General features: G+C 33.3%; 1 long non-coding RNA gene and 1 other non-coding gene across 5 annotated transcripts in view; both read right to left on the bottom strand.

The window, feature by feature from the left end:
- LOC128315887 (uncharacterized) overlaps positions 1 to 16,863 on the bottom strand; it is a 33,772-nt gene extending 16,909 nt beyond the window's left edge. For 3 of the 4 annotated variants that reach the window (XR_008299018.1, XR_008299015.1, XR_008299016.1), the window contains exons 1-2: positions 7,435 to 16,863; positions 2,944 to 4,163 (exon numbers count right to left, since the gene is read on the bottom strand). This is a non-coding gene — a long non-coding RNA (uncharacterized LOC128315887). The remainder of the gene's footprint in view (positions 1 to 2,943; positions 4,164 to 7,434) is intronic. The other variant, XR_008299017.1, reaches the window with a different exon arrangement.
- On the bottom strand, positions 3,447 to 3,513 carry LOC113602116 (small nucleolar RNA SNORD109A). The gene has a single exon (XR_003423491.1). It is a non-coding gene; the product is annotated as a small nucleolar RNA SNORD109A (small nucleolar RNA).
- Positions 16,864 to 26,172: the final 9,309 nt, after the last annotated feature.

Genomic DNA, 26,172 nt, shown 5'->3' with positions numbered 1-26,172 from the left:
ATGGATGAATGGATAAATAAATGGTGTACATCCATATAATGGACTATTGTTCTACAATAAAAAAGAGACTATTGATTCAAACTATAGCTTCAATGTATCTCGGGGGAATGATGCTTAGTAAAATATCCTAAAAGTTACATTAGGTATGATTTCATTTATCTAACATTCCCAAAAGACAAAACCATAGGAATAGAGAAAATTAATTAGTGTATACCAGGAGTAGGATATAACTGTAAAGGGATAAGGAAATTTGGGGAGTTAAAGGACAAAATACACAACAGTTCTGTATACTGATTTTGGTCATCAATACAAAAATCCACACATGTTAAAACTCAAAGAAATATACACCAAAATAAAAAAAAACCAGAATTTATAATAACTTAAAAAAGATTTTGATGTCAAAAGTAACAAGAATAAAATACCTTCAATATTAAGACTTCTGAATACCTAAGCACATTATCATAAGAGAAAAATGGATATGTAAATAAACACATGAAAAAATACTCAATTATATAAAAAATGTGAATAAATAAATACTACCTGATATTATTTGCTGAAATGCCTGTGTTAAAGAGATAACACTCTTTTTGTAAAAGCTAGCTCTATGCCCAATGTGGGGCTTGAATGCACAACCCCAAAAATCAAGAGTAGTAAACTCTAGTGACTGAGCCAGCCAGGTGCCCCAAAGAGAGACTCTTGACACACCCTAAGAAAATCAATCATCAGACCCCAGGTAACACACAATCTATAGGACAATATTCCTAGAAGTGTATTAACCAATATTTAGACTAGTTTTATTTGATATTTCAAACTTTCAATTGAAGTATAATATAGATACAGCAAAGTGCATGCATTAAACTATAGAAATCAATAAATTTGCATCTTCCAAAACAGCAGGTAATCAATAAACATATCCAGAAACAAACACTACCAGCATTTCAGAAACCACCCAGGTATCTTTCTCCATGACTATCTTTAACAGATATTATCTTCTTTGACCTATGTGTTAATTTTTACTATAGTTTTATAGTAAGCCTTAAAATAACATAGTGTAAAGTCTCTGACTTTATAAGTTTTTCAGAATATCTTTTGCTATTATAGTTGTTTTACCTTTGACATTAATTTTAGAATGACCTTGTTGATATCTACAAAGAAATTGCAATATTTTTTATTTGGATTATATTGAATCTACAAATGAAATTGGGGTAACTGACAGTTCCACTATTTTGAAACTTCTGACCCATAAACAGAATATATCTCTACTTTTATTTAGGTCTTCTTTGGTAACTTGATCAGTGTTTTGCAAAGATACTGTACATATTTTATTGCATTACAGAAGTCCCTCATTTTTTGTGCTATTATAAATGGGATTTATCTCAAAGTCCAATTGTTTGTTGCTATTATATAGTAATATAATTGACTTTTGTATATTGGCCTTGTATCTTACAAACTTGCTAAACTAAGTTTTCAGTTCTGGGAGTGTTATTGTAGGCTCTTTGGGATTTTCTAACATTAAGTAATTGAGTTTTCTGCAAAGAAATCTTTGTTTCTTACTTTGTGATCTTTATGCCTTTATTTACATTTCTTGCCCTGTTGCATGGTCATTACTGTACAGAACAATATAAATAGAAGTGATGGGAGAGGACATTGTTGTCTTGTTCCCAGTCTTGGAAGAAAGTACTTAGAAAAAAACACATTGGGTAGCACACTTTTAATACCTACCCTTAACAGCATAAATATTATATGTTGATATACTTCGGTACCTGGAGATAGCAGCTATGCACTGCAAACATACATTAATGTAAGTATTATATAAATATACAGATAGTAAAATCTAAAAGTGGGTATTTGTAGGATCATATTTATTAGACCAAATTATGTGCTAGTATTCCTTTCATTTACATTCATTCTCAATTTTTTTCTCAATTTTTTTTTTTTTAATAATGGAAGTTTTAGAGTCCATTTCAGTATCTGGTAGAGCTTTTTTATTTTCTGATTTTACAATTATTAGTGTTCATGGCTATTTTATTCATTATTATTGAGTTCATTTGAATTGTCTTGCTAGATTCTGGAGAAATAAATACACACATTAAAATACATACATACATAAACACATATATAAGAATAAAGAGAACACAAAAACAATTTCTCATTGAAACAATGTATGACAAGAACTTTATCAAGAAAAAAAACATTTATCTATTCCCAAAGTATGAACACCAAGCTCAAGGTAACATAAAACCTTCTATGTAATCATGCCAAGGAAGATACAGACTATTTCCCTTATTGATGGATGTTTCAAATTTAACAGAAACTAATGATTAATAATTTAATATATGAAATTTCATTATCTATCCACCTGATTAATTCAACCTAATATCTTTTATGAGACAAATATTATATGGAAAATTGAACTGTTTTGTGTTTTAGAAAAACTTTATTGTGTTCGGGTATTTATCATTTAAATGAAGGCCTTAGAAAGAGCTCATAAAATTTAGCATATAATTGTCCACATCAAAAATTTCTAATTAATGTAAAATCTCAATGATGAAAAAAGTAGCAATAATGATCCATAATGATCTTATAAATCTGACCAAAATGATCTGACTATGATAATCTTAATCATGGGGTCAACATTACAAAACCATCGTAATTTTTAAGGGAACTTCCAAGCATACCTTAATTCATAAAATAGTATTTCACTGCAATACAAAACAAAACAAATAAACAATTTTCCAAAGTTCTTCATTTGTTAATCCACACAAAACTCTGATAAAGTAAAATTTACAATTTGGAAATGAGGGTGGATACACTCACCAAATAAAAGGACACATAATGAAGATATTCTCCAGAAAGTCATTGAAAAGATGAACACAGAGACCTTAGGGTATGGCACAGATCACATGACATATGAATTTAAAGAAAGCTGGTATAGTTACTCACTGCTCTTCTTAGAAGTGGAGGACTTCATTCCACCCCGTCTAACTCAGAAAAACATGACAGAAAGAAAAGCAAAGACACAGTCTCTGAAAAATTTCTACAGTGAAAAATAACAAACACTAAAATTGATTCCATTGTCAATATTTAATATAGGTATGCAGTGTTCCCTTCTTTCAGCCAACACTAGTGAAACTTTCAGTACTCATCACAGTTGCTTGACCTCTTAATTCAACCTTTCTTTTGTTTCCTCATTTATTACTTAAGAACATATTTCCTATATACTAATACCTACGTACAACTCTCCATTCAAAGTGAACAAAATGAAGCAAGTTTTGGGTCATACAGTATATCTAAAGTTTCATACTGCTTCATGAGATAGAAGGCTAATGCCTTGCACCAAAAGAAATAAAAGGCATGCTCACAGTGGTATTGTGTTGTCACTTAGGATCATCAAATACAGCCAGGCTCTGAGACTCTTATTTGTCCTATTAGAGGGCCACTCATCTGGACCTCAGATTGACATCTGGAATGAGTCCCTCAGCATCCTCAGACAATTGTGCTCATCATTGATCCAGACAAACATCCTCCCAAACAAATAAGCATTTCCATAGCCAGGCTTATTTTCTTCAATCTTATCTACTGAATTATAAAGTAAATGTGTAATGGATAGTTTATTTAGTATCTAAATAATGGAATTCTAATGTATATAGGGCAAAAAAAGCATATTTTTCTAATAAAATTACATAAAATCTATTGGGAAAATAAAAAAAATTGTCAACTGAAATTTCAAGGAGTAATGGGGAAGTATTTACAAATGTGGTAGCAAAAAAGGTGTGATTATAGTAGAATATGAGTAGAAACATTTGGAAAATACTCTTGATTTTCCAGTAATAAAAAGATAAATAAATATTTTGGCACATTTAATTATCTCTACAAGATAATTTGCATATATATCAATGATTCCCTGAGATTATTCAGGTTACTTCAAAGAGATTTTTTTTTACTTAATGAAGGAAATTAATAATAATGAATATTTAAGAAACTAGGCACTAGTGGGGGAGAAACCTATTATAAAAATATTCTACCTTGGGCCTCTGAAATAATGAGCCTAGAATCCCAAATTTCTGACATCAATGGCCACAAATCCTGTGTGATTTCAAAAGCATCAAAATAGCTGTTCATCTCTTTTCTCTGAAGTATGGTAAGTTGTTCCAGTCTTTGACCTGCAGCAAAACACCACAAATAATATAAATAAGATCATAAAATACATGAAATTCATTGATTCTGTAGTGATCACCATACATGCATCCCCACACTTCTAACACTTGCCACATAAATCACAGCTACTTGGTCCTTTGCCATCTTTGCCATCTCATTTCTTCATTTATTTCCTCTTTGAATTATTCACTCTGTAAATAGTCAACAATCCTCTCTACTATGGATATTAGTGCCACGGCAATTTTCTCTTTGAGAAATTCTAAAATTATATTCTACCAAATAAAGACTTGATGAAAATGCTCTTTGGTGGGTAAAATGAAGAGCACACGACAAGGGTGTTGTGAGCCTTATATTTGGGAAGTAATAGATAAGAACTTTGAAAATCTATTACAAACAACATAAAAACTGATGAAACAATGGTAAGAATAAAAATAACAGATGGAAAATTTCATAAGATAATGGAAATTATAAAAAAAAATGGAAAAGAATGTCATAAAGGCAAGACATAAGAGGAATAATATGGAATAAGCACGGCTGATCCTTATTTAACAGAGAATGCAATCCTGGGAATTCATGGATAGGCTAGCAGAGGTCTTTGAAGGATAAATTCAAGTGAACTGGGGAACTCGAAGTGTTAGGAACAGGAGCTGGACTTCAGAGGCTATACAACGTTTCATTCCATTTAATTAAAAACATTTTTTAAATGTTTATTTACTTTTGAGGGAAAGACAGAGAGAGACAGAGGCAAGAGCAGGGGAGGGTCAGAGAGAGGGATACATAGAATCCGAAGCAGGCTCCAGGCTCTGAGCTGTTAGCACAGAGCCTGATGCAGGGCTTGAACTCACAGACCCCAAGATCATGACCTGAACTGAAGTCAGATGCTTACCCGACTAGGCCACAGAGGTGTCCCTGTTTGATTCTACTTGAGTGACATTTTGTTAAAGGCAAAACTATAAAAACAGTGTTGTAAGAGATTATGGAGTCGAATGAGGGTTAACTACAGAGTGTCGACAAAGAGAATTTTAGGGGCAATGGAACACCTCCATATCAAAATTATGGTGTTTTATATACTATTCATTTGTCACAACCCATATAACTGCACATGACAAAAAATGAAATTTAATGTAGGTAAAATAAAAATAAATTATATAACAAGTAGAAATATAAACTTGAAACAGTCTGGGACAGAACACTGGGACTAGTGTTCATAATACCCACTGCACACTCCTGTGTATTAAACCTGTATATTTATTAGCAGGCACATATGCACAGGAACACCATTTAACCAACGAACAAGATATTCGTAGATTAAATGTTTAATACATACAAGAGTGGTATAATTCAAACACATCGAATTGCAGGCTAGCTCTAAAATAGTAAGTAGAAGACCACCCTCGTTTGTTTAGAAAAGAAACAGTGTACTCTTCACCAACAGTGACTTTGTTTTTCATTTTCTTCAGATTTTTCACAATGTATGAATGTACAATCCAAGCATTATCATTCAAAAGGACACTTTTCACTTGCTGCTTGTGAGAAGGGATAGACCCTGAAGTCATTCATGAAATCACACTAAAAAACATACATAATGTAACATAAAATAACCCTAAAACATACTGAACCACTTGGTTGATGCACCACATTAACCATGAAGCCCACAAGAGGAAGTTTTTCATTGCAGATCTACATGAATATTATGAAGAAAACCAGTATAATTTCTGTGGCAAAATTCTACTCTTCTGAACAATCCCTACTATCCTTGAGTATTATTTAATTCATTTTTTCTAGATACCTGTTCTATATCTTAATGTTATAAGGCAAGGAAATGCTTTTTATTCAAACCTACATTGATTCCATAACATTTAAACCTGAGAATACAAAAGCAAAAATGTGCAACGATGAAAAACATATACACCCATTGAATCAACAAGGTGTGAGGAAACAGACTTCAACTGTGTATATCACACTTATTCAATTTAATTAATTATGTCTACAATAAGAATTTCCACCAATATTCAACAGAATATTAACTGTGCACAGATGCAACAAATATGATACTAAAGGTCCTGGTCAGGCAATTCCTCAAAATAGTAACATAGATTTACCATATTCTCACCCCTAAAAAATAATTTTAAAAAATACATATATACAAAAGCCTCTATATAAATGTTCATAGCAAAGTTGTTCATAATAAACAAAAAGTGAAAACGCAAATATCCACTAAATGATAAATAGATAAGCAAAATCTGATATATCCATACAATGGGATATTGCTCATCCATAAAAAAGGAATGGGGATCTGATACCTGATCAACATGGCTCAACTGTGCTAAGTAATACCTGTATGCACCTGCATTTGAACCAAATACATTGCAAGCTATGATTCTCTTTTATCCCCTAAATCATTTTAATTTCTTCAAAACAAGGATTTTCTACTACATAGCTACAGTATTGTTATCAAAGTTGGTAATTAATATCTGCCTTCTATAATACTATAATTTATTTATGAACTTTTTAAGAATTTTTCCAGTTTTCCCTTTAATGTCTTTTATAGAAATCCTGAATCAATATTGTATTCAGTTTTCATATCTATTTAGTCTAACTTAATCTAGAATACTTCCTCAGTGATACTATGTTTAAAGACTAAATCCCAGTGTTTTTGTGGAGGGGTTTTTTGTTTTGTATAATGTCATGCCAGCTGAATCTAATATTTTCTCCAGAGTTGATTCACATTTATTCACTTTTGTCTGAGATACTACAGAAATAAGGCTAGGTTCTTCTAGGTGCTTCCTATAGTGATGCCAGATGATTCCATCACTGATGGTATTATCTTTTATCTCTTACTTAATTCAGGTAGTGTCTACCAGGTTCTCCACCACTAAGTTATCTTCTCTTTGTAAATAATAAGTATATCATGGAGGAGATAATAACAATCTATAAAAGTATCTTGTTTCTCCTCAAACTTTCTCCAAGAAGTTTTAGCATCCTTTGATGTTTCTTGGTTGAAACAATTATTATGATCATTCCCAAATATTTTATATCATTTCTACCACATTTATTACAACTTTATGTCTAATGGGACTTCAGTTTCTACACTACTTATCCATTCATTCACTCGTTCATTCACAGATTAATGTTATAAACATCATTATTATTAACCAGTTCTTTTCATTCTTAAAGAGATTTTACATGTTCACACATCTCTGAATTTTATCAGTCAAACCAGAGATGGCTCACTGCTCAGTGTCCAGCAGTCCTCTTCAACAGACGCAGTCTTACCCATCTATGAAAGCTTTCTCCTTCTGTACTTCTACTCCTCCTTCGGTTTCCACGATGTTCCAGAGCCCCAGCTGGGAGTATCTTAAGTAGTCCATTTCCCCTCAAAATACCAGAAGATAAAAAGGCAAAGTTAGAAACTATAAACCAATTTTTCTAAACATAATCTAGCCACTGTTGTGGCATAGTCAGGCAGAATTTGTCACAATTCTCTTTATTATTTTGGCCAACATTTTAGCTATTAGCTATGAGTTGATAATTATACTTGCAAAACACGAAGTGTGCACTTTAGAAAAGGGTTAGAATGAATGGAGATAACTGGGGGAAAGTGAACTGATTATGAAACATATAGTCAAAGGAGATAGTTTAGAATCCAGACTATATGGTCATAAATTACACACACAAAATATTCCAATATGAGATTATAACATTTAAGTTTCTATCAGTTGGGGATTGTTTCTTCACTCTGAGATCCTCACTGGCTTTCCCCCTACTATCTGCAGTATTTATGTTTGGATATTGCCTATCATTATATCTCTTCCAAAGGTGGTTTCTTCCATTTAGTGACACTCTTCCTGTTGGCCATTGGTTTGTACTTTGAACTGTGCTCCCATGGGATCCCAGAGCTCTATCTATGAAGTGGTTTCTGCTGAGGAAGACAGTATCCCATCTCCTAAGCAATGCCTCCCCATATTTCCAGAGATCATTGTCTGTAGCTTTACACCATGGAATTTTCCACAAACCAATATCTTGGCATAATTTTCTCCTATTCTTACAATATCTCAATACTTATACTTTTTAGCATGAGGAATTGCACTGGAAAATTCTTATGGCTCTGACCTTAAAAACACAGGGAAAATGAATATAACCTCAGAAATATGCATTCTTCCCCAAAACATTGTTTTACTCAACAGATTAGGCAAAATACAAGCATTTTTAATTATCTTCCAATGGCTGTTATACCATAGGGTTGTGTTTTTTTTTTTTTTAAGTTGAAAGTAATAGTATGAATCACATAATCAAACACAGCCTATTTACACAATCAGCCTCAGTTTCTAGCACAGACTGTTTCTATTTTATTTTTTAAAAAGTAATAAATATCTGTACAATTACTATTAGCATTGAGATAGTTCATGAAAGCATTTATCTTGGCATTTGGTACCTACACTAACAACTCAATAAATGCTATTTGTAATTGAAATACATGTATTTGAAACCACACACACGCACACACACAAACACAAAAATGAAATAGCAAAATAATGACCAGAACTCATTATCAACATTTTAAAATATTCTTCCTATAAAATTGGTTTATTGACCGTATCTGCACAATCACATTTGTATATCATTTTACAAGAATGAAATACAATGTTATTGCCTCAAACATACTTGGTACTCAATAATGGGTATATAAAGCCTGGGTTTTCACACCAATTAATTTAAACATACATTACCAGATAGAATAGAATATAAACAAGTTGAATAAATGTATCAACATTAATTTACTTAAAATCATGACTTTAGATAAACAGGTTACTAACAATTTTACAAGTACAACTAAGGCTGTAATGATTATCCTTGAGTTTACATACATCTTTGAACACTTAAGTAAATTTTTAAAAATAAAATTGTTAGCCAAAATGTGCTAATTTCCATCTATTTTCCACTGTCCCCTGGAAAGATTATAAAACACCAGGACTGCCAAATTTTCCATGGTTGGTTAACAGATATAACTTTAATCTGATAGGTGAAAAAAGACAATTGATGACTTATTGCATTATGGGTGTGTGTGTGTGTGTGTGTGTATGTGCAAAAATACATTTAATTTTATTATATATTTATAATACTTTATAATTACTTCATATATATTTGTTATAAAGATTGGTATGGTTGAGCATATTATATGCTCTTGGCCATTCACAATGCTTATCTTTTCTGAATTATTCCTATCTATATCCCAATTATGTACTGGGATGCTTATCTGAGTGAGGCTTTCATAGAATATTAACACAAAATTGGTCATATAAATTTTAAGTAAATATATATTTTATTTGACTTCAAAAACAGAAATAGCCCAACTATAATTTTAAGTTACCAGATTTTAGAGACTTTTTCTCGTCTAACCCCTCCATGCAATTAACATGAGAAAACAAGAGTAAACTTGGAAAACGTGTACTGTTGACTATTTCAAGTTTTATAAACTAGGTTAAATAATAGATTTAGAATATATGAATCCTGTTCTGGGATGCTGAAACAATTACAACTGCTCAGATGAAATCAGAATAGACTAAAGTCATTGCATAAGGAGGCTGGATACAATGAAGAAAGCTCAGAGATACCATTTTGATTCAAACTATGCTGAAGGAGAAAAGAAATCAGGCAAGATTTTGGTCACAAATTCCTTGGCAAACTTACAGATGGAATATGAGAGAAATACATTCAATTTTGAAATATAATTTATTGGTTATAACAGGAAAGGAGTTCATGTCACTCTAATTCTTTATACAGTGCTGGTTTTACATTGTTTAGATTATGGTGGAATGTAACATTCATAGGACTCTCTTGTGAAGAAAATATGGCAAAGGAGAGAAAATAATTTTAATGAAAATAAAATGGAGAAGTAATTCTTAGATATTTTTACTATGTGTCTGAGTTAATCTGATCATAGTTCAGGTTCTTGTTTAACCAATGCTATAGTTCAGGAATTGGTAATTCAAGCCCATAGGCTGCTGTTGTAAACAGTTTTACTGGAATATGGCAACACTTATTCAATTACACACTGTGTTTATCTGCTTTCATACTACAACAGCAGGATGGATTAATTGCAACAGAGATTATACAGCCTGAAAAAGTAAAACTGTCATTTGATCCTTTACAGAAAAGATTTGCCAATTCATGGTCTAGTATAATACAGACTGAGGCAATAATTCCAAGTAATTAAAACTTGATTATTAAAATATGGAAGGCAGGAAAAGCAGAGTCATTATATTTAGTTTAAATTTTCCCATTTCCAGCCTATAGGATGAGGAAGCTTTGTTCTGATTTTCTGAAATCAAGTATAGTAATAAGGCCAGAATTCTTTCTGGGTAGGTCTCTGACTTAATGGCCCTCAGTAGTCATGCTTTCTTTTTGCTTTCTCTTTCTGTACATCATCACCAAAGAGACCACTGTTACCACTGTCCACACACATGCAAAGTAACTCCCTTGGTCCTCCATTTCTATGTTCTTCTGCCTCTTATAACTATATATCCATCCTGCCATTAGATACATAGACAGGCAGGGGTGCCCAGGTGGCTCAGTGGGTTGAGTGTCTGACTTCAGCTCAGGTTAGCATCTCACAGTTCATGAGTTAGATCCCTGGATCAGGCTCTGTGCTGACAACTTAGAGCCTGGATTCTGTGTCTCCCTCTCTCTCTGCCCCTCCACCACTCACACTATCTCTCTGTCTCTCTCTCAAAATAAATAAACATTTAAAAAAAGATATATAGACAGGCAGATACATAGATAGATGATAGGTAAACAAGTAAGATGGAGTAAGATGGATGATAGATTATTGATAGGTCAAGATATACTACAGACAGATTATGGAAAATAAATCGATAGGTAGATAGATGGATGAGAGATAAAAGTAGAATTGGGCAGAATTTAAGAATCATTAACATAAGACATAACAACATCATAGTGTTGCTCAAGCCTGAGCATTTGTTTCCACAAAAACATGGAATATTTATCTTACATGTCCACTGGAATTTTATTTCTAAATTTCTCATAACATCATAGAATAATCATATGTTTTGATGGTATGCATGGCAAAAACTGCAACAGCTTTACTTTCTTGAATGATTGTCATGGGGTTGACATGTGGGAGTCATGCCAAAGTGACAAAAAAATGCCATTCAAATAAAATTTTATATTTCCCAAATTCACAAGTTGTAACATGCCTATGTCCCACTTATCTTCAATAAAAAGATGGTATTTCAAGAGTAGATTAATTCTACAGTAAGAGAAGTCACATAAAATGTTAATAATAGTGTACACTACACAAAATATTCCATATTTCTATTCTCTGACCATAATGGTAGGGTTACCAATTAATTAAATGAAATGATATTTCTATCATCAATTCACCCTAATCACTTTCTCTTGGTTTTTCTCCTTAACATAATCATCCACACACTCTCTTACTTTTTCACTGTAAATATGAAAGCTAAACCAGTCATTGAAAAACATGGTATGATTATATTATATAAAACGTTGTGTATAAGAATATATATATATATATATATATATATTCCCTGCCAAAGGAGCTCATTTTATCAAAACTGTGAAAGAGAAACAGAGAGGAAGACAAATAAAACTGTTAAGAGCTCTTCAGAAATAACCTTTGTTAAAGTATCAAATCCTGCTTTGTTAGCCAAAGTTTTGTTTCTGCAATCCAAAGAAAGTGGTTATATTCAATGAAAAAATTATGCAACGGGCACCTAGGTGGCTCATTGGTTAAGCATCTGACTTCAGCTCAGGTCATGATCTCAGTTTGTGAGTTTGAGCCCATCGGCCGGCTCCACACTGAAAGCTCAGAGCCAGGACCCCGCTTCATATTCTGTGTCTTCCTCTGTCTGCCCCTCCCCCACCTATGCTCACTCTCTTTCTCTCTCTCAAAAATACACAAACATTAAAAAAAACAGGGGTGCCTGCGTGGCTCAGTTGGTTAAGGGTCTGACTTTGGATCAGGTCATGACCTCACAGTTCATGGGTTTGAGCCCCATGTTGGGCTCTGTGCTGACAGCTCAGAGCCTGGAGCCTGCTTTCAATTCTGCAACTGGACTCTCTCTCTGCCCCTCCCCCACACATGCTGTCTCTCTCTCTCAAAAGTGAATGTTAAAAAACAAATAAATAAAAAATTTAAAAAATATGCAATATTGTCTTTAATATTATCTTTAAAATTCTAGGGATAAAAAAGTCAAACCATAATTCTATATTCAGTAACAATATACCTCACTAAAGAATGCTTAAAAAATGCTAAATAAAGGGGCACCTGGGTGGTTCAATTGAGCATCTGACTTCGGTTCAGGTTATGATCTTCCAGTTCTTGAGTTCAAGCCCTGCATTGGGCTCTGTGCTGAGAGCGCAGAGCCTGGAGCCTGCTTCAGATTCTGTGTTTCCCCCTCTCTCTGCCCCTCCCTGCTCACTGTCTCTCTCTCAAAACTAAACAAACTTAAAAAAAAATTTTTAATGCTAAATAAAGACATTCTCAGATAGAAGAAACCTATGACATAGAAGAAAACAGAGAAAGATTATCACCAGTAGTGCTAGTGCTAAAGAAATTTCATTGGGAAGGCAGATAATAATAACAGCAGGCAACATGGATCTTCAGGATAGAAGACCACTGGAACTGGTTAATAAATAAATAGAATTTTTGTTTTGAAAATGTTTTGAACTTTGTTTGAAAATGATGTTTTCAAAAATATACCTACTTAGAACAATTTTACCATTGGCTGTAGGATTAATGGCGCATGTGATATCTGACAACTAGCATAAAAAGGGTCAGAGACTAGGAAAATGGACATATATGGTTGCAAGATTCTTGTGTTTTGTAAAGTAATATAAGATTTAGTCTCAAAATATTGCAAACAATTAAATATCTATATCTTAATCATTAGAATACTCCCTAAAATATATAAAGAGGTAGAGTTAAAAAGGTAAAAAAAGATGGAATTCTGAAAAAGAAATTCAAACAACCAAAGAACGTAGGAAAGAGGAAACAAAAGAACAACAACAACAACAACAACAAAAACAAACAGGAGAGAGACAATGCAGGAGAGTTCAGACTTAAAAATAAATGATAAAAATGGTAGATATTAATCTATTGTTTCAAAAATTAAATGTAAATTTAATAACTAATCCAACTGCTAAAGCTTAAAACATATACTAACTATATGCCATCTAAAATGACAAAGCTTTACATATAAACATACAGGCTAAAAAAAAAAAGATAAGATTTCCATACAAACAGGAAGCATAAGAAGGCTAGAGTGGCTATATTGATTTCAGATAAATTTCAAGACTATGTTACCAGAGATAGAGACATTTTATAATATAAGAGGGTCAAATTATAAGGAATACATTAATAATCATGAATGTTTGTGACTAATAAAAGTTTCAAATTATGTGAAATGAAACCAAAAGACATGAAGTAGAACACAAATTCACAATCATAACTGATGAATTTAACTTCAACTCTTTCAGTAATTTATAGTACAAGATAAAATATCAGTCATGGAAGATGTGACCACCACCAACCCTCTCCTAATGGACATTTATAAAACACTATAGCCAAGGATTTTAGAACAACTGTACTTTGTTCAAATTTACCAAGATCAACCACATATTAGGCCAAAAACCAAGTCTCAAAAATCATTCAACTAATAGAGAATATGTTTAATAACCATAATAAAAATTGGAAATCAATAAACTAAAATATATTTAAAGAAAAAAAAAACAGTGAAGGACATATGTATTTGTGTAGCTAATGAAATTTTCTCTGATATTCCACTATTATATGTTCTTAATTTAGTTCTGTTTTAAAGTTAAGCAATCCTTATATGAAAGACTAAGTCCACAAAGAACTAAAATACAACTCCTGAATAATGATTTCACACCTGAGGAAAAGATCTGGCAGAAGTAAATATTTTTACTGTCATTAAAGTAAGGCATTTTACCAAGGTCAAATAAACTTGCGTTATTAAAAATACTATTGAAGAAAATACTTTGAATTTGGAAAAAAAAATAATGTTAGAGCAAAGGCAAAAATGTTGACTGAGAACCACAATTCAAACTATTGAGAACCAGTCAAGATTTGACTCAGGAGACTCCTGAGCTTATCTCCTTTCTCAGACAGACTGAATGTATAGCTATATATTGGGCAATTTCCTCTGAAAGAGATCTAGAAACTAGCTAGCTACTCCTACACGTTGGACAAATGAGAAACTCGCCACACGGAAACAGGTAGTACAGGCGGAGACACACTGTCACCATAAACAAACCCCAAGGATAACAATCAATCATTAAGCAACCCCCAACTTCTAGCTACTTCCTGAATAGCAAAGGGCTTGAACCTTATATCTAGCACCCCAACTTTTAAGACTCCCACCAGAGAGAGGGTTGGGTTTACAAAACCCCTAGCTCTAAAAGCCAAGGAAGCTTGCATCCAAAAACCTCACAAGAGTATAGCAAACAAAGAAGTAATTCTTACCAGGCATGCAAGCATTCATTCATCAGGGCTATCAATCCAGGAATCAGCCCAGGAGAAAACAGGCGAAATTGCCCATCTCACAGTTTTTCTCTGAAAAAAGACTTCCCTGCATTATTTGAAAGTTGCTGCCTAAAGGCCAGTCATCTAATTTAGTATGCTCTAGGGGTTGGCCATCATCTTTCCCACAGACTGGGAAGTAGACACCACTGCCTCCTCTCACTAGTCTAGTGAGCTTTCATAGCTGTGAACTGAGGGTCAGTCTGACTCCATAGCTAAAAGGGTTTCCATTCACAAGTCCCACAGGCCTGTAGCAAACAAATAAGCAATTTCTAAGAGGCTATCCCATCAGATATCAGTTCATAAGGAGAAAATAAAATTGCCCATTTCCCTAGCTTTCCCATAAGAGGTTTATCTGAATACTATAAAAGTTGCTGCCTGGGGGCCAGGCTTCTAATCTGGCAAACATCTAGAATCTGGCTGAAATCTTCCACAGAGGACAAGGAAGTGGGTGGACACATCTCACACCTTCTCCCTTTATCCCACTCCAATAATAAAACCAAATTACCATTATATCCCTGGAAGAACTTTCTACACATATCTGGTGCCCCAGTTTTTGTAGCAGTCACCTGAGGGACAGGCCGCAAGATCACCTGGCTCTAACAGCCAAGAGGGCTTGCATTCACAAGTTCCACAGGACTTTGCAAAGTAGTTTTTAATGGTTTAGGAGCACACTCCAATGGCCATATATCCAGGCCCACATCCAAGGGAACAGACAAAAAAGTCCATATCACAGGTTAACCTCTGGAAGTTGTTTAACTATATAGTTTCCCACCTGCTGCCTAAGATGCAAGGTTCTAATCAGCCTGTAATTAGGTGCTGATTGTGATCCTCCCCTTTGGTACAGACACTGATGAGTCTTGCTACATCCACGACTAATGAGAGCCACAAAGAAGGCTTGGACATCACAAAGCTTTGAAAGATAACTAGGAACTTAGGCTGAATTGATCAATGAGGTTCATCTAGAAGAGACTATTCTGTCTAATAAATCTAATTAATGTTAACAAATCTAATTAAAAGGTAAGTTATTTATCTGATAAGAGAGTTCAAAATAATGATCACAGACATATTCACCAAGGTCAGGAGAGCAATGCATAAACAAAGTGAAAATTTCAACAGAGATAGTAAAAATTTTTAAAATATTTTATTCTTAAGTAATCTCTACACCTAATGTGTGGTTTGCACCTACAACCTGAGATCAGTAGTCTCACTCTCTACTGACTGAGCCAGCCAGAGGCCCCTAATTTTTTTTTTCTTTAATGTATCAAGCAGATTAATGGATAACGATGATGTGTCATGCATATACAATAGAATGTTACTCAGTTGTAAAAAAGAATGAAATCTAGCCATTCACAACAACACAGATGTACCTAGAGGGTATTATAAGTGAAATAAATCAAAGGAAGAAAAATACCATATGATTTCACTTATATGTGTGATCCAAAAAGCAAAAGAAATGAACACACATACACACACACCCCACACACATAGACAGAAATAGTCTCATAAATACAGAGAACTGATGATTGCCAGAGGAGAGGGTTGGGGGATGAGCTAAACAGGTTAAAGAGATTAAAAGGTACAAATATTCAGTTATAAAATAAGTCACTAGTAAAAGTACAGCATAGGAAATATATAGTCAATAATCTTGCAATAATTTTGTATGGTGATAGATGGTTAACTACACTTCCTGTAGTGAGCACTACATAATGTACAGCATTGTCAAATCACTCTGTTGTACATCTAAGACTAATGTAACATTGTATGTAGGTATACCTCAAAAACTGTAAACAAAAAAGTAGCAAACTAAATTCACAAAGCTAAAGAATACAATAACTAAACTAAAAAACTACATATAGAAGGGTCTAAAAGTAGACTAAAACAAGTGAAAGAAAAATTAGCAAAATTGAGGAAACGGTAATTTATCCGGTCAGAGTAGAAAATTATTGAAAAAGTGAAGATAGCTTAACAGACTTAGGAAACACAAGCAATGTGACCAATAATACACATTATAGATGTCTCAGAAAAAGAAGAGATAGAAACAAGGATCAGAAGGCTTTTTCAAAGAAATAATGCTTGAAAACTTCCCTAAAATGGGGAAAGAAACAGATATCCAGATCCACAAACAGATATCCAGATCCACAAATTCCAGAAAATACTACATAAGAGAAACCCAAAAAGATTCATAAAAAACACATTCTAATTACATTTTCAAAGACTAGGAATAAAATCTTAAAAGCAGCAAGAGAAAGGAACTTGTTACATACAAGGCAACCTCCATAAGACTATCAATAAATCTTTCAACAGAAACCTTACTGACAAGAGAGAGTATAAGGATATATTCAAACTGCTTAAAAAAAAAACAAAACAAAACAAAGCAAGAATACTCTGCCCAGCAAAGTAGTTCCTCAGACCTCAGAATTAAAAGAGATTAAGAACTTTCCAGGAAAACAAAAGATCAAAGAGTTTATCACCACCAGAACAGCCCTATAATAAAAGTTCAAGGGTGTTCTTCAGGCTGAAACCAAAAAGATATTAATTAATCATAAGAAACCATATTAAAGTATAAAAATTACTAGTAAACATGAAAATATAAATTGAGAATAGTCTAAGGTTGTAATAGTAATGAGTAAATCACTTATAACTACAATAAAGATTAAAAGAAACAATTAAACAACTATAATAACAATAATTTGTTGATGGATAGACAATGTAAAAAAGATGCCAACTGTGACATCAAAAACGTAATATGTTGTGTTAGGGGCACATTGGTATACATTTAAAGTTATTAGCTTAAAATAGACTGCTGTACATAAAAGACATTTTATGTAATCCTCATGGTAACCACAAAGGACAAGTCTATACTAGATACACATAAGATAAAAAGAAAGGTGTCAAAGCATGCTGCTATAAAAAATTTTAACATTACAAAATAATAGATTAAGAGAGGAGAAATGAAACAAAGGCATTACAAAACAACAATTTAGAAAACAATTAAATTGGCACCATTAAGTCCAAACCTATCAATAAGTACATTAACCTTTTGTGTTTTTTTTTATAATTTTAATTTATTTTTGAGAGAGAGAGACAGAGCACGAGTTGGGGAGGGACAGAGAGAGAGGGAGACACAAAATCTGAAGCAGTCTCTAGGCTCTGAGCTGTCAGCACAGAGCCCAGTGCGATGCTCACACTCACCCCTCAATAAGTACATTAAATGCAAATGGTTAATATGTCCAATCAAAAGACAAAGTGGCTTAATTGATTTTTTAATTAAAAATAAAATTAAATAAACAAACGAGACCCAACTATATATTGCCTAGAAGAGATTCAAGTAAGCTTTAAAGACACACACAGAATGAAAATGAATGAATGGAAAGAGATATTCCCTGCAAATAAAAACCAAAATAATGAAGGGATAGCTATACTTATATTAGAAAAAAATATATTTCAAGCCAAAGTTTGTAAGAAGAGACATAGAAAGTCATTATATAAGGATAAAGGGATTAAGAGGATATGACATATAAGGATAAAGGGATTAAGAGGATATGACATATCCTCATTAAGAGGATATGACAATTGTCAATACTTATACACCCAACATTAACACCTAAATATACAAATATTGACAGATCCAAAGGAAAAATACACAATACAATAAATAGCAGGGAACTTCCATAACACACTTTGAACAATGATTAGATCATTCAGATGGAAAATCAATAAGGAAACACTGAACTTCAACTATGTATTAGACAAGATATACTTAACAGATATACACAGAACATTCTATTCAAAAACAGCAGAATACAAATTGTTCTATGAGACAGATACTAGACTGCAAAACAAGTCTTAATAATTAAGAAGATTGAACTCCCATTAAACAGCTTTTCTTAGCACAATGGTATTAAACTAGAAATCAATTACAAGCAAACTGTAAAATTTACAAATATATCCAAAAAAACAAAAGAAAAAAATCAAAAGACAAATAAAGAAATATCCTGAGACAAACTAAAATGGAAATACAACATAAAAAAACTTAAGTATGCAGCAAAAGCAGTGTTAAGAGGGTAATTTATTGTGGTAAACACCTACAATCAGAAAAAAAATGATTTCAAATAAACAAACTTTACACTTCAAGGAACAAGGAAAAGAACAAACTAGGCCAAAAGTTAATAAAAGGAAAGAAATAAAAAAGATCACAGCAGAAATTCATAGAGACTAAAGACAATAGAAAATGCCAGTGAAACTTAGAGCAAGTTTTTGTGAAAGATAACCAAAACAGAAAAAACCTTCCACTAGACTTTCCAAGAAAAAGGCAGACTCAAATAAATAAAATTATAAAAGAAGAGACATAATGGCTGAGACATAGAAATACAAAGAATCATAAGAGTATTATAAACAATGTATGCCAACAAACTGGATAATCTAGAAGAAATAGACAAAGTTCTAAAAAACATAAAACTTCAAGACTGAATCATGGAAAAAGAAAACATCTGAACAGATTAATTACTCATAAGGAGTCTCAATCAGTAGTCAAAAACATCCCAACGAAGAAAAGTCCAGGACCAGATGGCTTCACTAGTAAATTCTACCAAACATTTGAGTAAGAACTAATATCAACCCTTCTTAAAATCTTCCAAAACCTAGAGAAGGGAACACTCCCAAACTCATTTTATGAGGCCAGCATTACCCTGATACCAAAACTACACAAGGACACACAAGAAAATTACAGGCTGATATCCCTGATGGATACAGATGTAAAACTTTTCAACAAAGTATCAGCAAACCAAATTCAACAAAACATTACAAAGATCACAGACCATGATCAAATGAGATTTATTCCAAGGATGCAAGTATGGTTCAGCATCTGCAAATCAATAAATATACCATAAAAACAAAATGAAAGAAAGAAGTCATAGAATCAGCTCAGATGCAGAAAAGCATTTGAAAAAAAAATCATCATCTCTTCATGATAAAAACTCTCATAAAAGTGGGTTTACAGGAAATATATTACAATATTTAAAAAAAGCCATGTATGGCACACCCACAGCTAACATCATACTCAATAGTAAAAAGCAGAAAGCTTTTCCTCTAAGAAAGACAAAAATGCCACTCTTGCCACTTTTATTCAGCACAGTACTAGAAATCCCAGACAATGCAATTAGGTAAGAAAAATAAATAAAAGGAATACAGATCAGAAAGAAAAAGGAAAACTGTCACTATTTGCAGATGACATGATATTATATATAAAAAATTGCAAAGAATCCAACAAAAAACCTTTAAAACTAGTAAACAATTTCAGTAAAATTGCAGGATACAAAAATCAATATACAGGAATCAGTCCTGTTTCTATATACTGACAATAAACTATCAAAAGGAGAAATTAGATACCTGGGAGGTTCAGACAGTTAAGTGTCCAACTCTTGGTTTCTGCTCAGGTTGTGATCTTGTGGTTTGAGTTCAATCCCCACATCAGGCTCTGTGCTGGCAGTGCAGAGCCCGCTTGGGATCCTCGCTCTCTCTCTCTCTCTCTCTCTCTCTCTCTGCCTCTCCCCTGCTCACACTCTCTCTCTCTCTCAAAATAAATAAATAAACTTTAAAAAAGTTAAAAAGGAGAAATTAATCATCTAATTTACAATAGCATCAAGAATAATAAAATACTTGGAAATAAATTGAAACAAGGTGAAAATCTGCTCACTGAAAACTGCACAACATTAATGAAAGAAAATGAAAATGAAACAAATAAATGAGAAGATACTCTGTTTTCATGGATTGGAAGAATAGTTAAAATGTCCATACACTCAAATCAATCCACAGATTAAATGCAATCTCTATAATAACACCAATTGAATATTTCACAAAAGTAGGGAAATTATGAAATTTTTATGAAACCAGAAAAGATTCTGGATAGCCAAAGGCATCTTGATAAACAACAAAGCCAGAGGTATCACACTTCCTAATTTTAAACTATATTGCAAAGCTATAATAATCAAAACAGGACAGTATTGACATAAAAACAGACACAGAGATCAAGAGAACAATATACAGGGGTGCCTGGGTAGCTCAGTCAGTAAAGCATCCCACTCTTGGTTTTGGTTCAGGTCATGATCTCACAGTTTGTGAGTTTGAGCTCCACATCAGTCCCTGCACTGACAGAATGAAGCCTTCTTGGGATTCTCTCTTTCTTATCTCTCTGCCCCATCTCACTTGTGCTCTCTCTCATAATAAATAAATAAACATAAAAAAATAGAACAATATACAGAGACCAGACACAAAACCATGCATCTTTGGTCAATTAATTTTCAACAAAGAAGCCAAGAATACACAACAGGGAAAAGATAGTCTATTCAACAAATGGTGTTGGAAACCATGGACAGCCACATGTAAAAAATAATAAAATGAAATAAAATTAGATCCCTATCTTACACCATACACAAAAAAGCAAGTCAAAATGTACTAAAGACTTGAATGTAAGACCTGAAATCATAAAACTCCATAGGAATAAACTCTTTGACACTGATGGTGGCAATAACTTTTTGGATGAGACACCAAAAGCAAAAATAAATAAGTGAGGATACATCACACTAAACAGCTTCTGCTCAGCAAAGGAGGCCATCAGAAAAATGAAAAGACAACCTATATAATGGGAGAAATATATTTGAAAACCACGTATCTGATAAGAGGTTAATAGCCAAAACATAAAAGGAACTCCTGTAACTAAATAACAAAACAAACAAAAAACATAACCCAATTTAAAAATGGGCAAGAACCTGTATTCCAAAGAGATACAAATGTACAGGTACATAAGAAAGTGTTTAACATCACAAATCATGAGGGAAATGCAAATCAAAACCACAGTGTGATATTACCTCACAATTGTTAGGATGTCTATTGTAAACAAGACATGAGATAAATGCTGTTGACAATGTAGAGAAAGGGAAACCCTTGTACACTATTAATAGAAATGTAAATTGATATACCCACTATGGAAAACAGTATGTAGGTTTCTCAAGAGACTAAAATGGAAATACCAGATCAACCAGCAATCCCACTTCTAAGTATATTTCCAAAGGAAATAAAATTACCTTGACAAGGCAGCTGTACACAAATGTTCACAGCAGCATTACACATAATAGCCAATGTATGGAAAGAATCCACATGTCCATTAACAAATGACTCAAAAACAAAAAACCCCAAATGACTCAGTAAGGAAAAATGAGGTGTGTATATACATAAGATGGATATAGAAAAAATATTATAATTATATAATTTAAAACATGTAACTGTAATTATTATTTCAATTATAAAACTATGTGTGTATATACACATATACATTTATGTGTATATAATATATATATATTAAATCATCTTTAAATATCACTTTACAGATATTATAAAGATCTTATAACTATGTATGTCAGTTATATCTCAATTAAAAAAATTTTAGGAATAAAGTAGTTTTTAAGCAGCATCAAACAAAAGTCACAGCAAATGACACAATTGAGCCCTTATATTTCCACAGGGAGCAGAGAGAGCATTTCCCTTGCATCACAATAAACCTGAAGATAGGCCCAAAGTGGTATCAGTGGTGGTCCTCTCCCTTCCCTGAAAAAATTAAAGAGTTAGCCAAGTGCCATGGCTAAATGAGAATTATAAAACATTCACAAGGAACATATACTTAGAAGGGAGTCTGCAAGAACAATCCTATTTGAATTTCCCAAATTCAGACATTTTAATGGGTTTTACCCATTATTTGAAAATACAGACAGTCCCTACCTTATAATGGTTCAACTTATGATTTTTTTTAAATTTTATGTTGGTCTAAAAAAGGTACATATGCAGTAGAACTGAAGCTCAAATTTTGAATTTTGGCCTTTTCCCAGGCTAGTGATATACAGCATGATACTCTCTTGTGATGCTAGGTAGAGACAGCAAGTAGCAGCTCCCAGGCAGCCAGGCGGTAATTAGTGCAAACGGGTGATGAACTTATAACCACTCTATGCCCATACAACCACTCCGCTTTTCACTTTCAGTGATCAATAAATTACATGAAGTATTCAACATTTTATTATAAAATAAGCTTCGTGTTAGATGATTTCTCCCAATTGTAGGCTAATGTAAATGTTCTGAACATATTTAAAATACGATAGACTAAGCTATAATGTTTGGTATGTTGGGTTTATTAAATGCATTTCCAACTCATGACACTTTTTTAAAACATTTATTTATTTCTGAGAGAGACAGAGTGCGAGCAGGGTGGTGGTGCAGAGAGGGAGAGGGAGACAAAATCTGAAGCAGGCTCTAGGCTCTGAGCTGTCAAAACAGAGCCCTCCAATATGGGGGTTGAACCCACGGACCATGATATCATGACCAGAGTTGAAGTCAGATGCTCAACTGACTGAGCCACTCATGACATTTTCAACTTACAATATGTTTATCAGGACATAACCCCAATGTAAGTTGAGGAAGATGTGCAAACCACTTTACTCTCAGAGTTAGTATCTACATGTCTACGTCTCAGGAAAAGAAAATCATCAAATTTTATGTTCTTCTCTTTCAACATTGTCAAACAGGAGAGATTCCCAAAATACTCAAATAACATTATTTGTCTATCTGAATCACACTATCACTCCATTATTGTTATATTCGTTCCCTCATCATTTATGACCTCATTTATGACTCATCCTTTTATACATGTTTATTTCACAAGTTTTAATGAAATCCTTACTTTCAGACATTGCAGCATAACACAAGATAATAGAAAAAATCCCTGTCAAGTAGGAGCTCAATATATATATATATATATATATATATATATATATATATATATATAATTGATATAAATGTATATAATTGATATAAATATATATATAATTGATATAAATATATATATATATATCTTATATTGAGTATTTTTTGTGGGGGCAAAAAGACACAATACAAGGCATAAAATGAATCAAAACTGGTATGTACATTGATAAGGATATAAACACATTTAAGAGTTTGAAGTAGGGAGCCAAAGCAAATAGGATTCAATGAATGCAGCTATTTACATTAAGGCGTACTGACCATCCTGAGACACTTCAGATCTGGGTGCCATTCAACAATGATCTTTTCCCAAATTTACCATTTTATTAATAGATGCATTCAGATGCTCATTCTCCAGTAACAGAAAGGAGGTATGAAGGTGTGGGGGTCCAGGTTGAGCCAAAGATTTCTAGACTTGGGGCACCTGGCTGAGTCAGTTGTTCAAGCCTATGACTCAGGATCATGATCTCACAGTCATGAGTTCTAGCCCCATGTTGACTGTAGAGATTACTTAAAAAAAAAGTGATTTCTAAACCATTAGTTAGGGAATGACAATGTACATACAATATTATGAAGGAAACCATGATACAGTGACACAATTTAACAAGGAATTGGTTGGATCTACAACTACTCCAAATTGAATTAATAGCAGTACCTTTTCTAAAGTTATTGAAGGTATGAAGTCTAAGGGTAATGAGTCAGAAGATGTCTTAACCTTACTTGGAACAGCTGACTAAAAGCCAGAAGGAAAGCAAGGAGTACAGATCCTATTTGTTTCATTGTCTTTCTAGAAATCAACACACTATGACAACTTAGTCAACTCCTGTTGAAAGGGCAGTTTTCACCTTTTTATGGTCTCAACAAAGGAGAGTGTTCTTACTCTTCTAGACTTTCCAAACCTAAGAACAAGAAAAGCTCACATACAATTAGTTTCTTGTTTTCTTCACTGTTTCTCTCCTGGACTATCATTAGAAACAAATACATAAACTGATACATCATTAGTCAGTAAACTTTTCTCCAACACACCTGAATCTCAATACTAAACAAGTGCACTGGGTCACAGAGATGATTATAACTATCATACTTTTGGGAAATAACCATATTTAGCATGGTAGAATGGCATATAGATACACAAAAGAATAATTTTCAAAAGTTAAAATTCAAAAACAGCAATATTAATATAGTATTATAAGGACACTGAATTGTCTCACTGATGTCAGCCATATAAATTGTACAATATTGTTCCTTTTAATAATTAAATGCCATTAGTAAGTGACTACATGCTACAATTTAATGTCTTATCATTGACCTGTCCACAACAGAGAAGTGTTGGGGAGCCTGGGTGGCTCAGTCAGTTGAGTGTCTGACTTCGGCTCAGGTCACGATCTCGTGGTCTGTGAGTTTAAGCCAGCTCAGAGCCTGGAGCCTGCTTCGGGTTCTGTATCTCCCTCTCTCTCTGCCCCTCCCCCGATCATGTTCTGTCTCTCACTCTCTCTGTCAAAAATAAACATTAAAAGTTTTTTAAAAAAGAGAAATACTAAAAAAATATATTCATTCTATCTGTAAAGCTTCCTATTTGGGTTATTTATTTTTTTGTATGAGGGAACACTGTAGAAAAAAAGGACACCAATGCTACATGCCATATCAGCAGGAAAGAGAACAAGATTTGCATTCTACTCCTTCACAATTATCAATGGGAATTTATAACTCAACCCATTTTTTTATCATAAAAAATCTAATCCAGCAGATATTCAATTTCTCTATACTAAAATCTACATTTGCAAATTCCAACATAGCAGAGTCCGAAGAATCTATGATTTCCTCAGTCATGGACAAAACACCCCCAAAAAACATCATACAGGAGCTACCTTGTACTGGGTCTCTTAAATTTTACTTTCCTAGCCTTTTAGTGATTGACTAATTCATCAAAAACTCACTCATCCACACACTAAACAAGAAACTAGTCAACACAATTACAAAATAAAATTACATATCTGCTATATACTAGGCTCTGTAATGGAAAGTCAAATATGAATAGGAAAATATCCCTGTCAAAAGGAGCTCATTATTTCTAGTCTATTAAGACGCAGAAATAAAACAAATTTTGTCAAGTGAAATGTTGGAGGAATAAAGCGTGTTATAAATTAAATGGTTCTAACTTAGACTGGTTAGACAAAAATTTCCAGACTCCTTTCTAAAACATTAGGGAATGACAATGCTTAATAAATTTCTGGAACTATCCCAGACTCCATTAAGAAAGATTACCCATGGGGCACCTGGGTGGCTCAGTCCATTAAGTATCCAACCGTTGATTTCAGCTCAGGTTATGATTGCACAGTTCATGGGTTTGAGCCCCACATCAGGCTCTGCTCTGGCACTGTGGAGCCTGCTTTGGATTCTCTTTCTCCCTCTCTCTGTCCCTTCCCAGCTCATGCTCATGCTCTCGCTTTCTCTCAATATAAACAAACTTAAAAAAAAAAAAAGATCACTGTCCACATTCTTATCTTCTCCTTGACATTAGTGATATTATTTAGTATCCTATAGAACTAGTATCTAAAATGTACCTTCAGGACAGTTTGACCTTGTCCTAATAGCTCCATTCTTCAAAATTCTACCTTCTG

The sequence above is a fragment of the Acinonyx jubatus genome, chromosome B3 (genome assembly GCF_027475565.1).
Source record: "Acinonyx jubatus isolate Ajub_Pintada_27869175 chromosome B3, VMU_Ajub_asm_v1.0, whole genome shotgun sequence".
Taxonomy (NCBI): Eukaryota; Metazoa; Chordata; class Mammalia; order Carnivora; family Felidae; genus Acinonyx; species Acinonyx jubatus.
Note: the sequence above shows the minus strand (reverse complement) of the source record. Positions and strands in the feature narration are given on the sequence as shown.